This window comes from Hyperoodon ampullatus (assembly GCF_949752795.1).
Source record: "Hyperoodon ampullatus genome assembly, chromosome: 18".
Taxonomy (NCBI): domain Eukaryota; kingdom Metazoa; phylum Chordata; class Mammalia; order Artiodactyla; family Ziphiidae; genus Hyperoodon; species Hyperoodon ampullatus.
Window position 1 is genome coordinate 17,082,453 of NC_136931.1, and position 12,677 is coordinate 17,095,129.

The following is a 12,677-nucleotide window of genomic DNA, read 5'->3' on the forward strand; positions in this document are numbered from 1 at the left end:
ATTGCTGTGCACAAGCTTTCTCTAGTTGCGGTGAGCAGGGGCTACTCTTCATCGTGGTGTGCAGGCTTCTTGTTGCGGTGGCTTCTCTTGTTGCAGAGCACGGGCTCTACGTATGCGGGCTCAGTAGTTGTGGTGCACGGGCTTAGTTGCTCCGCAGAATGTGGGATCTTCGGGGACCAGGGCTCGAACCTGTGTCCCCAGCATTGGCAGGCAGGTTCTTAACCACTGTGCCACTAGGGAAGTCCCTCTAAATGCTTTCTGATCTTCTGCATCCTCTCATATGTTAGCCCTTCATCTTCACCATAGACTAGACACTAAACATATTACCTTACAAACAGAAAACCTTCCACTCCTAATGGTAATAATAGATTGGTTTAAAATAGCCTCCAACAAAATGACAGTATAGTCTTAAACTGGGTGATAATATAATATGGTAAATTTAACAGTGGAAAGGAGGAACTACAAATCAAGAAATATATGCTGAATGATTGAGCAATCAACAATCAATCAGTTGAAGACAACCAAGAATCCTTTCATTATAATCTGTAGGAAAAACAATCATGACCAAATCAATTTTACAAATGGACACATACCTTGAATGGGATTCTACTGGATGGACAAATAGAGATCACATGCTACAACAGACTCCACTTAATCTTCAGTCTGAATTTGTAGCAATGATATAAATAAATTATTCCATATTGTTTTGGGGAAATTTTGTTTATGCTGAAAATCTACTGTACTAAAGTACCCTCCAAATTTTTTGTCTTTATAAATTCATTCAGCCAATGACTTGCTTCCAGTAAATGATTCATTAGTTCAGGTTCAGTACCCTTTTTTACAAAGTGATTTCTATGGAATAGGTATTTGCTGTGACTGGACTTACAAATAATTACAATTAGAATACTGGTATATCATAAAGGAAGACACATTAAGAATCAACATCCTCAAAAGAGACACCCAAGAAATAACTGTGGATGGGCTACCTCTGCTGAATAACAGCTTTAGAACAAAAAGAACATAATACATGTTTTTGGGTAAATTAACTGGTGAGCCACCAGTTAAAAACCAGAATGAGGGGCTTCCCTGGTGGCGCAGTGGTTGGGAGTTCGCCTACCGATGCAGGGGACGCAGGTTCGTGCCCTGGTCTGGGAAGATCCCACATGCCAGGGAGCGGCAAGGCCCGTGAGCCACGGCCGCTGAGCCTGCGCTCCTCAACGGGAGAGGCCACAGCAGTGGGAGGCCCATGTACCGCAAAAAAAAAAAAAAAACAAAAACAGAATGGGGCCAATTTCACTTGCTTTGTGAAGGGTACAGTACCATTATTTAATCACACACATTCAGGTGGCAAGATGCTAGATGGTTCTGTCAAAACATATGAATGGTGCACTGAGAGTTAGGAGTCCTGTGTCCCAGCCCTGGCTCAGCCATTAGGCTACTGTGTGGACCTAGAAATAGCATTTCACTTCACTTGGTTCCAGTTTCCTTGTATGTAAAATGAGCAGCAGTGACCACAAGGCCTTTTTCAGTAACAACTGTTTTCATTCCTTCATGAAATAATCATTGAAATACCCTTTCCTTTTAAATTGGATGGATCGAGAGCCTCCAAGGATATGTGGAGTGAGCATGAGTCCAGTAGTGATGAGTGTGCTCTGAACCCGGACCTTCAGACAACTACCACGGTCCTTGACCATGACTCAGGCTTAAGTTACCTTCTTCTTGGTCATACGGAGCTTAAAGCATAATCATCATGGACCTTTGGTTAATATCAAAAGTCAAAAAAAAGGGGGGGGAGAGGCATTTGAAATGAAGACTTATGAGATTAAAATATTAATAATTGTGCCTAATTGCCTCAAGAGGTTCACAGGATATATTTCTGACCAAAATTCTTATATAGCATACTAGTATACATCTGGTACTTGAAAAGTGTTAAAATGAAATACACATACATACACACACAATTATAACTAATTTGATTTTTCACTGGACTTTTCAGTCAACATGATTTCTTTGGGGGAGGGAAACTCTGAACCTCTATGATCTCATCAATTAAAAGCACAAATACAAAAATTGTAAGACAGAAATTAATTTTTATAACATAAAATCTAAGAATTTCAAATATCAGATCATGAAAACACTTTTTGCCTCTTTTATGTTAATCTACATTTCAATTCCAAAACTACATATGAAAACAATGTCATTTTCAGTTTTTTATGACAATTCATTTTTTCCTTTCATAATTTCTTCTTTGTGAACTGAGAAAGTACTTACCACTCACTAAACGCAAAAAGGCAAAATTTGCTTACATATGCCATCATTAATAATCGTGTCAAAATAAAATGTATAATATAATCCTTAACATTGTACTAATCTAAGATAAAATATTTCTCACTTAAAATTACCTCTTCATAATATATCACACAAAAATGATGGACTGATTTTAAAAATTCCTAAGAGGGTTGAAAAGACTATAAATTACTATGAGAATGGTCCATGGGTCAAAAGAGGTTGGGAAATGCTGATCTCGGAGGTCTATTTCAGCTCTAAAATTCTTTATGTTAAATGAGACACCTCTGACTTTTCTAAAGTAGTAGAAAGTAAACTTGTAGAGATTGCCAAATCCCCCATCTCTCCCGCTAGATATTTCCAAATTCACATGAATATAGCATAACAAGTCTAAAAACTTAAAACATATGAAAACCTAGACATGGTAAAAATAAGTGCATTTAAAATGTGAACTTATCTATCTTTCCCCATTATCTATTTGCTGGGTTGGTAATTTACATTATTCATTGTGCCATTTGAACTTAAAAATCTGTGAGACATCAGCCTGAATACACTGTTATGCCCTGGTAATAAACTGGATTTTAAACGTGCCGAGATTCCTAACCGAAATTTTCAGCAACATCATTCAACTCACTGAGACTATCCTTTCAAAGAATCAAGCCATTGAAAGGGGCAAGAAAAGAAACAAGATCTCAAGACATCCACAACTTTGAACTCATGGATCAGAAAGGGCGGGGGGGTGTTGAGGCTGCTGCCTACTAAGAGGATATACTCAGGCCCACTTACTTCCTTACAGGAGAGTATGGATCTTAAGCAAAATTACATCATCTATCAAAGACTTACGTTCCAGAAAGGACTGGATTATAACTGGCCCTGGATTTTAGTGATATGTATAAGGGGGTACCAACATTTTTCTGTAGAAAGCCACATAGTAAATATATTAGGTTTTGCAGGCCATACAGTCTCTGCCACAACTATTCAACTGCCATTGCAGTGAAAAAACAGTCATAGAAAATACGTAAAACAGTGAACATGGGTGTGTTCTAATAAAGCTTTATTTACAAACACAGGTGGTGGACAGGACTCAGCCAGCAGTCTGAGATCTGATCTACAATAACTTTTTAAATGATGCAACTGAAGGATGGAATAATGGGTGGAAATGTCTAAAAGCAGTGAAAGAATTGGAGAATCTTAACGACTGCAAATACATAAGATTTTAAACCCATTTGATTTGTACTTGGGGGGATCTCTATTTAATGTAGTAACAACAAGTATAAGATTTACCCTTTCAAAGTGCAATAAACTTACACTACTTCCTCACAACTAACCTCCTGATGAGGCAGATCAAGTAGTATTAGATAAGGAAATTGAGGCTGAGACATCCTGACTTTTCAAAGATTGCTGAGTTAGTAAGTGGCAGAGTTAGCACTGGCCTTCAGGTTTTCTGACACTTCTGATGCCTCCTTCAAATGAAATTACGTTTAACACACACACAAACACACAGAGTTTGTTGTCAAGACAAATTAATGCCACAGAGTAAAAATTTACTACCAGATTAAGGTGATTACGAAAAGCTTAGGAAACAACTAAAATTAGCAATAAAATAAGTATAAGGTATCAATTGACAAATTTAGTAGGGTTCAGCCATTGAAGTTTCTTGCACTGAACTAAATAATTTGAAATGTTACCTCGATTTATAAAATACCTTTTGTAACAAATACTTTCATGCTTTTCTTTGAAAAAATCAGCTCTACATATGGTCAGGGTAGCAGATACATCCATTTAACAGGGAGACTTCCTTCTGTTTCAATTATCTATCCCTGTACTTCAATGCATTCATTCAAACAACATATTCATGGGCTACAGTGAAGTTTTACAAAATTGAAAAATCCAAACATGAAATTATTGTGCCATGTCTAACATGATATTCATGTGGAATTCTTTACACTATCAAGACAAAATTTCTCTCTTGCAGTGATAATTATCAACTGAGAGCCATATTCAAAGAATAAGATGCAGATTCTTAAGTTATTTAATAAATCGAGCTTTTGGTGTATCATCATGAAAATGACAGTGTGGGAGATTAACGTGCTCCTTTAATAGTTAGCATCTAATGAGAAAAAAGCAAAGGCCAAGTTAATATATAATGATACCTTCTTGCCAAATGACTTCACGGGACATTGCTGGAACAAAAGTTTCATGGAAAGTGGAATGGAGGAGAGTGGTGAGAAAACTGAATCATCACGTGGCACACACTAATAGAAGCAAGCCAAATTCCAAAGAACCTTTGGAACACCACACACAGTCCCACTATAATATTCCCATTTTAAATTAATAGTGAGGGGGCTTCCCTGGTGGTGCAGTGGTTAAGAATCTGCCTGCCAAAGCAGGGGACACGGGTTCGAGCCCTGGTCTGGGAAGATCCCACATGCCGCGGAGCAACTAAGCCCGTGCACCACAACTACTGAGCCTGCGCTCTAGAGCCTATGCTTGGCAACAAGAGAAGCCACCCCAATGAGAAGCCCACGTACCACAACGAAGAGTAGCCCCCGCACACCTCAACTAAAGAAAGCTCGTGTGCAGCAACGAAGGCCCAATGCAGCCAAAAATAAATAAATTAACAAATAAATAAATAAATTTAAAAATAAATTAATTAATTAATAGTGAGGCTCCTATATTTATACATAAGAACATAACAAGTCATTTTCAAGAAATGTAGAATAGTGAAGAATTTTTCTTTAAAGCACATTTAAAATTTTTTCAATATTGTATTTTGAGCAGCACTAACAAATGGACTGGCCCATCAAAGTGATGCATAAGTGACTTTAAATGAATTCAGTACGTAAAAGAAAAAAATAACCATGATAATGACAATTATTAAAATGATAATTCCATCAGCCTCAAAAATCCGAAGAATCAACTTAATAAGTAAAATATTAAAGAGAAAAATATATTTTTCTATGATTAAATCCACCATCAGTCCTTTAGTTTTGCAAAAACATCACAAAGAACATTAATGTTGTTAATTTAAACTTTAATGGTTTTTATAGTAAATTTATATAGTAATCTGTAAATTGAGTTTAGTTTTATAGCTGTATAAAAGCTATACACACAGGAAACTAATGTCTAATTTAATGTTTGTCCAAATTTAAACAAAATACCATACAAGATGGCTAAAAATAATTTCTGTCAATACTAGGAGTCCAAGAGAATACACTACTTTAACAAAAACCAGATTTGGTTCTTTAAAAGTTGGGGAGGCACAGTCCCTTTCTATGAGGCAGCCTTTTCTTCTCTGACAAGAGTCAGAATGGAAGGAGGAGCTGTTCCAGACTAACTACAGGTCATCCTCAGCATGATTCTTGAACTGTCTTGGTACAGGTCTGATCAGCAGCCAGATATTCCCCTTCTGTCCCTTTGCCCCCAAGGAACCCATTTGCCTATTTTATGTGTTTCAGCACATCTAATGATAACATAGTTACTATCTTATGAGATTTTCTTACCATGACCACTTCTTGCAAGTATCTTGAAATACACTCCTATGCCTAATTTATTTATATCTTTTGTAATGAGGTCTCAAAAAAAAATAAGGTGGAATTAGAAATTGCTCTGTAACTTAAAAGAAACTCAGTTCCATGCAATTCAATTCAACATATACCAGCACTCATAGGTAAAAGACATTTTCAAAGCATTAAGGATAGAGAGCTAAATTAGGTAATGGTCTCTACACCAAAGTAGAGACAGTCTTACTGAGACCACATTTCATTCACTATTCAATAGATGATATATTTCAAGCCAACAAAGGGAAAACATTTCTTAATTTGGTAATTATTTTTAATTTAATTTAAATACACTGGCTTTTTTTTTTTTAACATCTTAGCAATAGTGATAATAGCAAGAGATCATGAGCACTTACTCTACTAGGCATTGCACTAAGCAACTTGCATGTATTATCTCATCTAATCTTCAGAACAAGCTTATGAGGCAAGAATAATTGTTATCTCCATTTTAAAATGGACAACCTACAGCATTTATAGCTTGCAAAACACATCTAACAGAATTAGGTGGGAAGACAAAATTGCCACTTTTTAGGCCAAAAATAACTGAGTATTGGCAATTATCAATAAATGTGGTAGTTAATACGCAATGAAAAAATATTTTAAGAAGTTTTGGTCTAACGTTCTCTATAGCATAAAATAACCAGGTCTCATTTTTCCCATTTCCATGTCACTAGTTCATCTACCAATTTAATGTATTACTGGTGGATGCTTAATAAAGAGTCATCTTTTTGTTTTTAATTGAAGTATAGTTGATTTACAATGTTATGTTAGTTTCCATGTACAGCAGTAATTCAGTTTATTTATATATTATATATTAATATATAATATATATTTATTTTTCAGATTTTTTCCATTATAGGTTATTACAAGATATTGACTATAGTTCCCTTTGCTATACAGTAGGTCCTTGTTGTTTACCTATTTTATATATAATATAGAAGGCCATCTTCTACACAGAATTCTGAGTAGAGGGTAAAAAAGATGACTTTGTATCCTAATTAGGAAGTTTGCAAAAATCTAAATATCTTTACTTTTCTCAACACAATCAGGGAAGCTTTCCTATTTCTTATGTCACAGTTCCTCATTTGGTCTAATTAAGTCCAGTTTTGTACTCTGTACCAAGTCTGTACATGTGAGATTTTTAATTGTAGAAAAATATAATAAAATGTCCATCAATACTACAAAAACAATAAAAGGCATGAATGACACTGCACTTTCAGGTAGAGCTTGGGCCCCCTCCTCTCACAGTACCTTTTGTAAACATAAAATTGCTTGCAAAGAACTCATATAAGCACAAGATAAACAATATAAAATGTGCTTTTTAAAATGTACACAGGCAACCTAGAAATCAACATCTGTAACTCGGAACACTTTAATGGTTTGATCAATTTTCAACTCTCTAAAACAGATTATTCTCAGAACAGTTTACTAAAGGATTCTACAGAATTTTGGCAGGGCCACATTTAAACAATCCCAGACAAGTGAAAAACCATGGTTATGATTTCAAGACTTCCAGAAAGAGAAGTATATGATAACCATTGATATGCTGATGCAATTTTAACAATTATCAAATTACCCTATGTAGCCTAAATCCATCATGTTATACATCATCTTTATTTCCTGTCATTTCTTTTCTTAGTGGACTTGAATTAGTATTAAATAGATGTGGGGTGGACCCTTAGTCTTCTGTTCAATGCATATAGAGTTTCATTAACCTAAAATGTGATCAATTGTTTAGAGAGTAGATACTATAAATCCTATAAAAACAATGTACAAAATTCAATGCACTGAGTCATAATCACCTATTACAGTCATTGACCAAAATCTCAACAGAGAAACTCTACCAAGCATTTCTCAGGAAAGCAAGCGAGAGCTAGAATCTTTACATTTAAGGAAGTTTCATACATTCCTGGGTCTTAGGCCTGAGACTACATTCAAAAAAGCAAGTTCTGCTCCTACTCTAGCACGACAGCAGATGGTATCACACAACAGTTTTACAAAAACAATGGCCTCAAATTGTTAAAAATCAAGAAATCGCGTGTAGATGAACTTACCCAAGTGAGCCTGCAGCCCAGGACTACAGTGGAAATATACTGATTCTGGTACGAAAAGTTAATTCACTACTTCACTGCTCTCCTGTCAGGTAGTTTTCTTGGTTCTCCTAACATTCTATTGATTTCCACTGATTTAACTTGCTTAATTCTTAAAGTGTATCTTGAAATGGACACTTCACTGGTTTTCATTTTCATTGGTTTCTACAGAGTCTGCTTAAAATGTGGCACAGAATTAAATAATTTAAAGACCAACTATAGGTAATCACACCTCCACTTCTAAAATTAAAAGCTCCTGTTAAACACCCTTGAAAACAAAGTGCTTCATTTTCCTGGTCCATAATTCAGATGACATCAAATATTAAACATTTTTGATAAAACATCAATATTTTTTGTTTTATATCAAAACTTGTATGCCCATAAAATATCACCTTCACATCTTCCCTCTGTTCTTTCTTTGCTTTTGATATTGACAAAATGAAACTGGCATCACTACATTTTTGGCCCACTGCACAGTGACTGCTACCAAAATTATGTAACCATCCTAAAGCCCATTTCCTCTAAGCACCACCATCTAATTTGTCAAGTCTCCTACAGGAACCAAGGCATGCAGAAAACAGATGGAGAAAAGCATAGTTGATTAGGAATTGAAAAGAGAAAGAAACGGAAGTAGGACTGGAAGAGGGTAAAGTCCAAGAGACACAAGGTCTATTATAGCCACTGAATTTTGTATTTTCAAAAAATGGATTTTTGTATCAGGATGCAGAAAGTTCTGTGCATAGGTTCTCAAAATGAGGGGGTCTTAACCTGTATGCATAAGCCTTAATAGGATAATTTCCTCTGAAATACTTTGCAAAACTTGAGAGAGAGAGTGTGTGTGTGTGTGTGTGTGTGTGTGTGTGTGTATGCACACACACATGCATAACTTTCATCAGAATCTCAAAGGAATCCTTGACCCCAACTAAGTTATGAACCACTGCTCTAGAAGCTAAAGCTACTGAATATCCATCTCTCTCTAGCACAGCGGGAAAAAAAACCCAGTTACTTCCATGACTGCTTTCTCCTGCAACTTTCTTTATGGGTCAGAGGACTTATTTGAATTACAGGTTACCAGCTACAAGGTGGGCACTCATAGTCACATTCACTAGGATGAAAACTTCCCCTCAACTACCCACACTGAACACAACATGTAAACAGATACATTCAGGGGCATTTTGATAAACAGTGACTCTATAGGTATGGGGCAGGGTATCTTACAGTCAAGAAAAAGCTACCTCAAACTTCCAACACAAAAGGAAGAATGTTAGGAGAGAAGAAAGAATGAATGCCATATTTAATGAACAGGATAATACTGAAAAGACTGGACATGAGTAGTGTCTTTTATAATGCTCCAAAGCAATCCCAATACTTCTGTCACTATCAGTTAATCAAAGACATTGGGGATGAGTAACGAGTATAAACTACTTATACTAAGGTTGGGAATTTCTTGTGACTGACTGACACTCCATCATCTCTCTCTCTCTGGAAATACTGATATTGGACGAGGCACAACAGATAAGGTATAAATTAACTTGTGCTATAGCCTCTGTTTTTTCTGTATCTTCTCTGACCATAAAGAGAACTTTGCTCACTGGATCTCTTAGCTAAACAAACATCCATCATCAACAATTAACATGTATACACACACACATGTACATGTACACATACACATCTACATACATAAAGATAAAACATATTCAAAGGTTTTGAAAACCAGATGTAGATATAGGAACTGGTACATTTCTACCAAACCAATTTTGTTAGAGTTTTCAGTTCAATGGTGAGCCCTCAAGCCATCCCATTCTCATCTTGTTCTTTTAAAAGCACTCAAGCTCTCTTAAGGAACTCACTTTCTATTATTTTACAGCATACCTTCCAAAGGAACCTCAGCAAACAGTAGGAAATGTGTATATCAAAGGTACGGACCGGGCTTCCCAGGTGGCGCAGTGGTTGAGAGTCCGCCTGCTGATGCAGGGAACACGGGTTCGTGCCCTGGTCTGGGAAGATCCCACATGCCGTGGAGCGGCTGGGCCCGTGAGCCATGGCCGCTGGGCCTGTGCGTCCGGAGCCTGTGCTCCTCAATGGGAGAGGCCACAGCAGTGAGAGGCCCGCGTACCGCAAAAAAAAAAAAAAAAAAAAAAAAAAAAGGTACAGACCTATCAGCTATTTTGCATGCCAAACTAAACTAGTTTTCAATACCACTGGAACTCTCTCAAAAGTATGTTCACATATTAAATGCCCAGACCTTTCCAGATATTTGAACAAGAGATTAAGCCTTGTATTTCACACTCTCACCAATTTGAAATATTCATGTGGAGATAGGGTGGGTATGAGATGTCCAGGAGTTATCATCAGGAAATATATGATGACATCATGAAAACTCGGCTAACCTTAAAGTAATTCCTACCAAGATTTACAAACCAAGAGGACTGAAGATTCACCAATGTAGAAATACAGATGAAAACCAACATTCTTCTGGCCAGCAAAATGAATCTGAATTACACATGAAAATATTGTTCAAACTTGAAAAATCATTTCATTCTGATTTTTCACATTTGGTTTTTACCTGGTTAGAAAACCTCCTAAGCTAAATTTTGGATACAGGTTGACTAGAATTAAAACACAAAAGGCAGAGCTGAGTCTAACAATCTATTTTCATCAAAGTAAAAAATTTTGCTTAGGATCTGCTTTCCTTTAATTCTGATAATAAGTTGTAATTCTAACCTTTATACTTTATTATTTCTATGTCATATCATAGCTTAGTGGAGAGAATCTAGTAACAGCTAAGAGACAGTATCTTTTTTAAAGTTTGTGAATTTTCAAATATTTATCGTTTCTCTACTTTATATAGTCATCTATTGGTAGGATTCCTCTGAAATTTCATTTTTGTAAGAAATTTGGTTTCAAATTGGTTTGTATTTTTCTATCATTATTATAATCCATAAGATTTATTTACTTATTCACTTATAAAGCTTCATAAGCATCCTGAGAAACCCTTAATGACTTCAGCAGACATGATTTTTATTTATTAGCAGAAACCAAAGCCACTTTTTTGTACTTACTTCTGGAAACTTCTAACAGTTCTTTCCTTTTTTATTATCAGTAGCTTCAGTTGCTTCCTACATTTAGAGGAAAAAATCTTGCTGTTCTACTTTAAAAATTCAAATATAAATATTTCAGTGGTTTAAAATCAACTCACTGATGCAATATAAAAACTATAAATGTCATATCTAGTGTCACAAGTGGAGCTATCCAAGGAAACGTGAAAGGATTCCTCCAAAGTTGTTACTGGAATTAAAAAGTGGCTTGAGGGACTTCCCTGGTGGTGCGGTGAAGAATCCGCCTGCCAGTGCAGGGGACATGAGTTCGAGTCCTGGTCCAGGAAGATCCCACTTGCCGTGGAGCAACTAAGCCCGTGCGCCACAACTACTGCGCCTGCACTCTAGAGCCCGCGAGCCACAACTACTGAGCCCTCATGCCACAACTATTGAAGCCCACGTGCCTAGAGCCTGTGCTCCGCAGCAAGAGAAGCCACCGCAGTGAAGAGTAGCCCCCACTCGCCACAACTAGAGAAAGCCCACCCTCAGCAACGAAGACCCAACACCCCCAAAAATAAATAAGTAAAATAAATAAATTTATTTTTTTTAAAGTGGCTTGATTTTGTTCTGCCTTCATCATCATCAGTCTTTAGGAAGCTACGTTGCAGAGTAACTTTTTTTTTAAACAGCAAGCAGTAGCATTCATGCTAAGGAATAAACCATCTTGGAATAGGAAACCCTTCATATGCCACTTTGCACGTAGAAGACAAGCCCAACTGGAAGATAAAAACAACAAGTAAAAAAAGCACTAAACTGCTGTTCATGCACAAACACGGAAATTAGGAGGTGGGGAGGTAGGGAGAAGGAGAGAAGAAATAGAATAGAGAAAGAAAAAGAAGTGATTGCTTAACATGGCAAAAGGCTGAAGCCTTCAGAGAAAAGTAGTCAGAAATTTCTGGTGATGAGAGGCCAAAAAACTTCCCTGAATAAATCCACGTAATATTTTTAAGTTGCTTATATCACTGCAAAGCAAAATTCTTCCTTTGCTTCCAAACCTTTAACAAAGTCAGTTGCTCAAATACGTCTTATGTGAGTGGTTTGGGGGAAACTGGAGGCAACGGCTAACTTCCAGTATCTAGATTGCTGTGGAATACAGAGATTTCCAGGGGAAAAAAAGCTGGATAGTGTGTGGTTAATGTGGGGACTAGGAAGTCACTGGAAGCAAGCACTTAGAGTCAGGAGGGGCCATGAAAAAAAAAATTAACTGTATTTTTGGTAAGAGATTGGGTTTCCTGCAGGACATGTTGTCTAACCACCAACTTAAATCTCAAAGGACAAACTAATGTCAGCTGACATATGGGTAACCCTTACAGTCTTTGTGTGGTTAAACTTCTCCTCTCATAGGCTTCTGTGAATCAATGACTTCTTCACCAAGTCAAAGGAACCCTGTGTGACCTAATTTCAGGAGGTCAATTTTGAATGGTCTCCTGTCACACATGTACATTTCTTCCTTTTTCCAGATTTTTATAGTTTTTAATTTCCTATCTGACATGGTGTAAAAGGGGAAAAATCCTGATTTGTATTCCCTTTGGTAATAGAAATGACTCATGAGAATGTCCTTGAGCTGAGAAATCCCACTTGCCACGACTTTGGCTTTTACTCAACTGAGGAAAGCTCAGGTTGACCCCAAGCCCAGTCTGCTG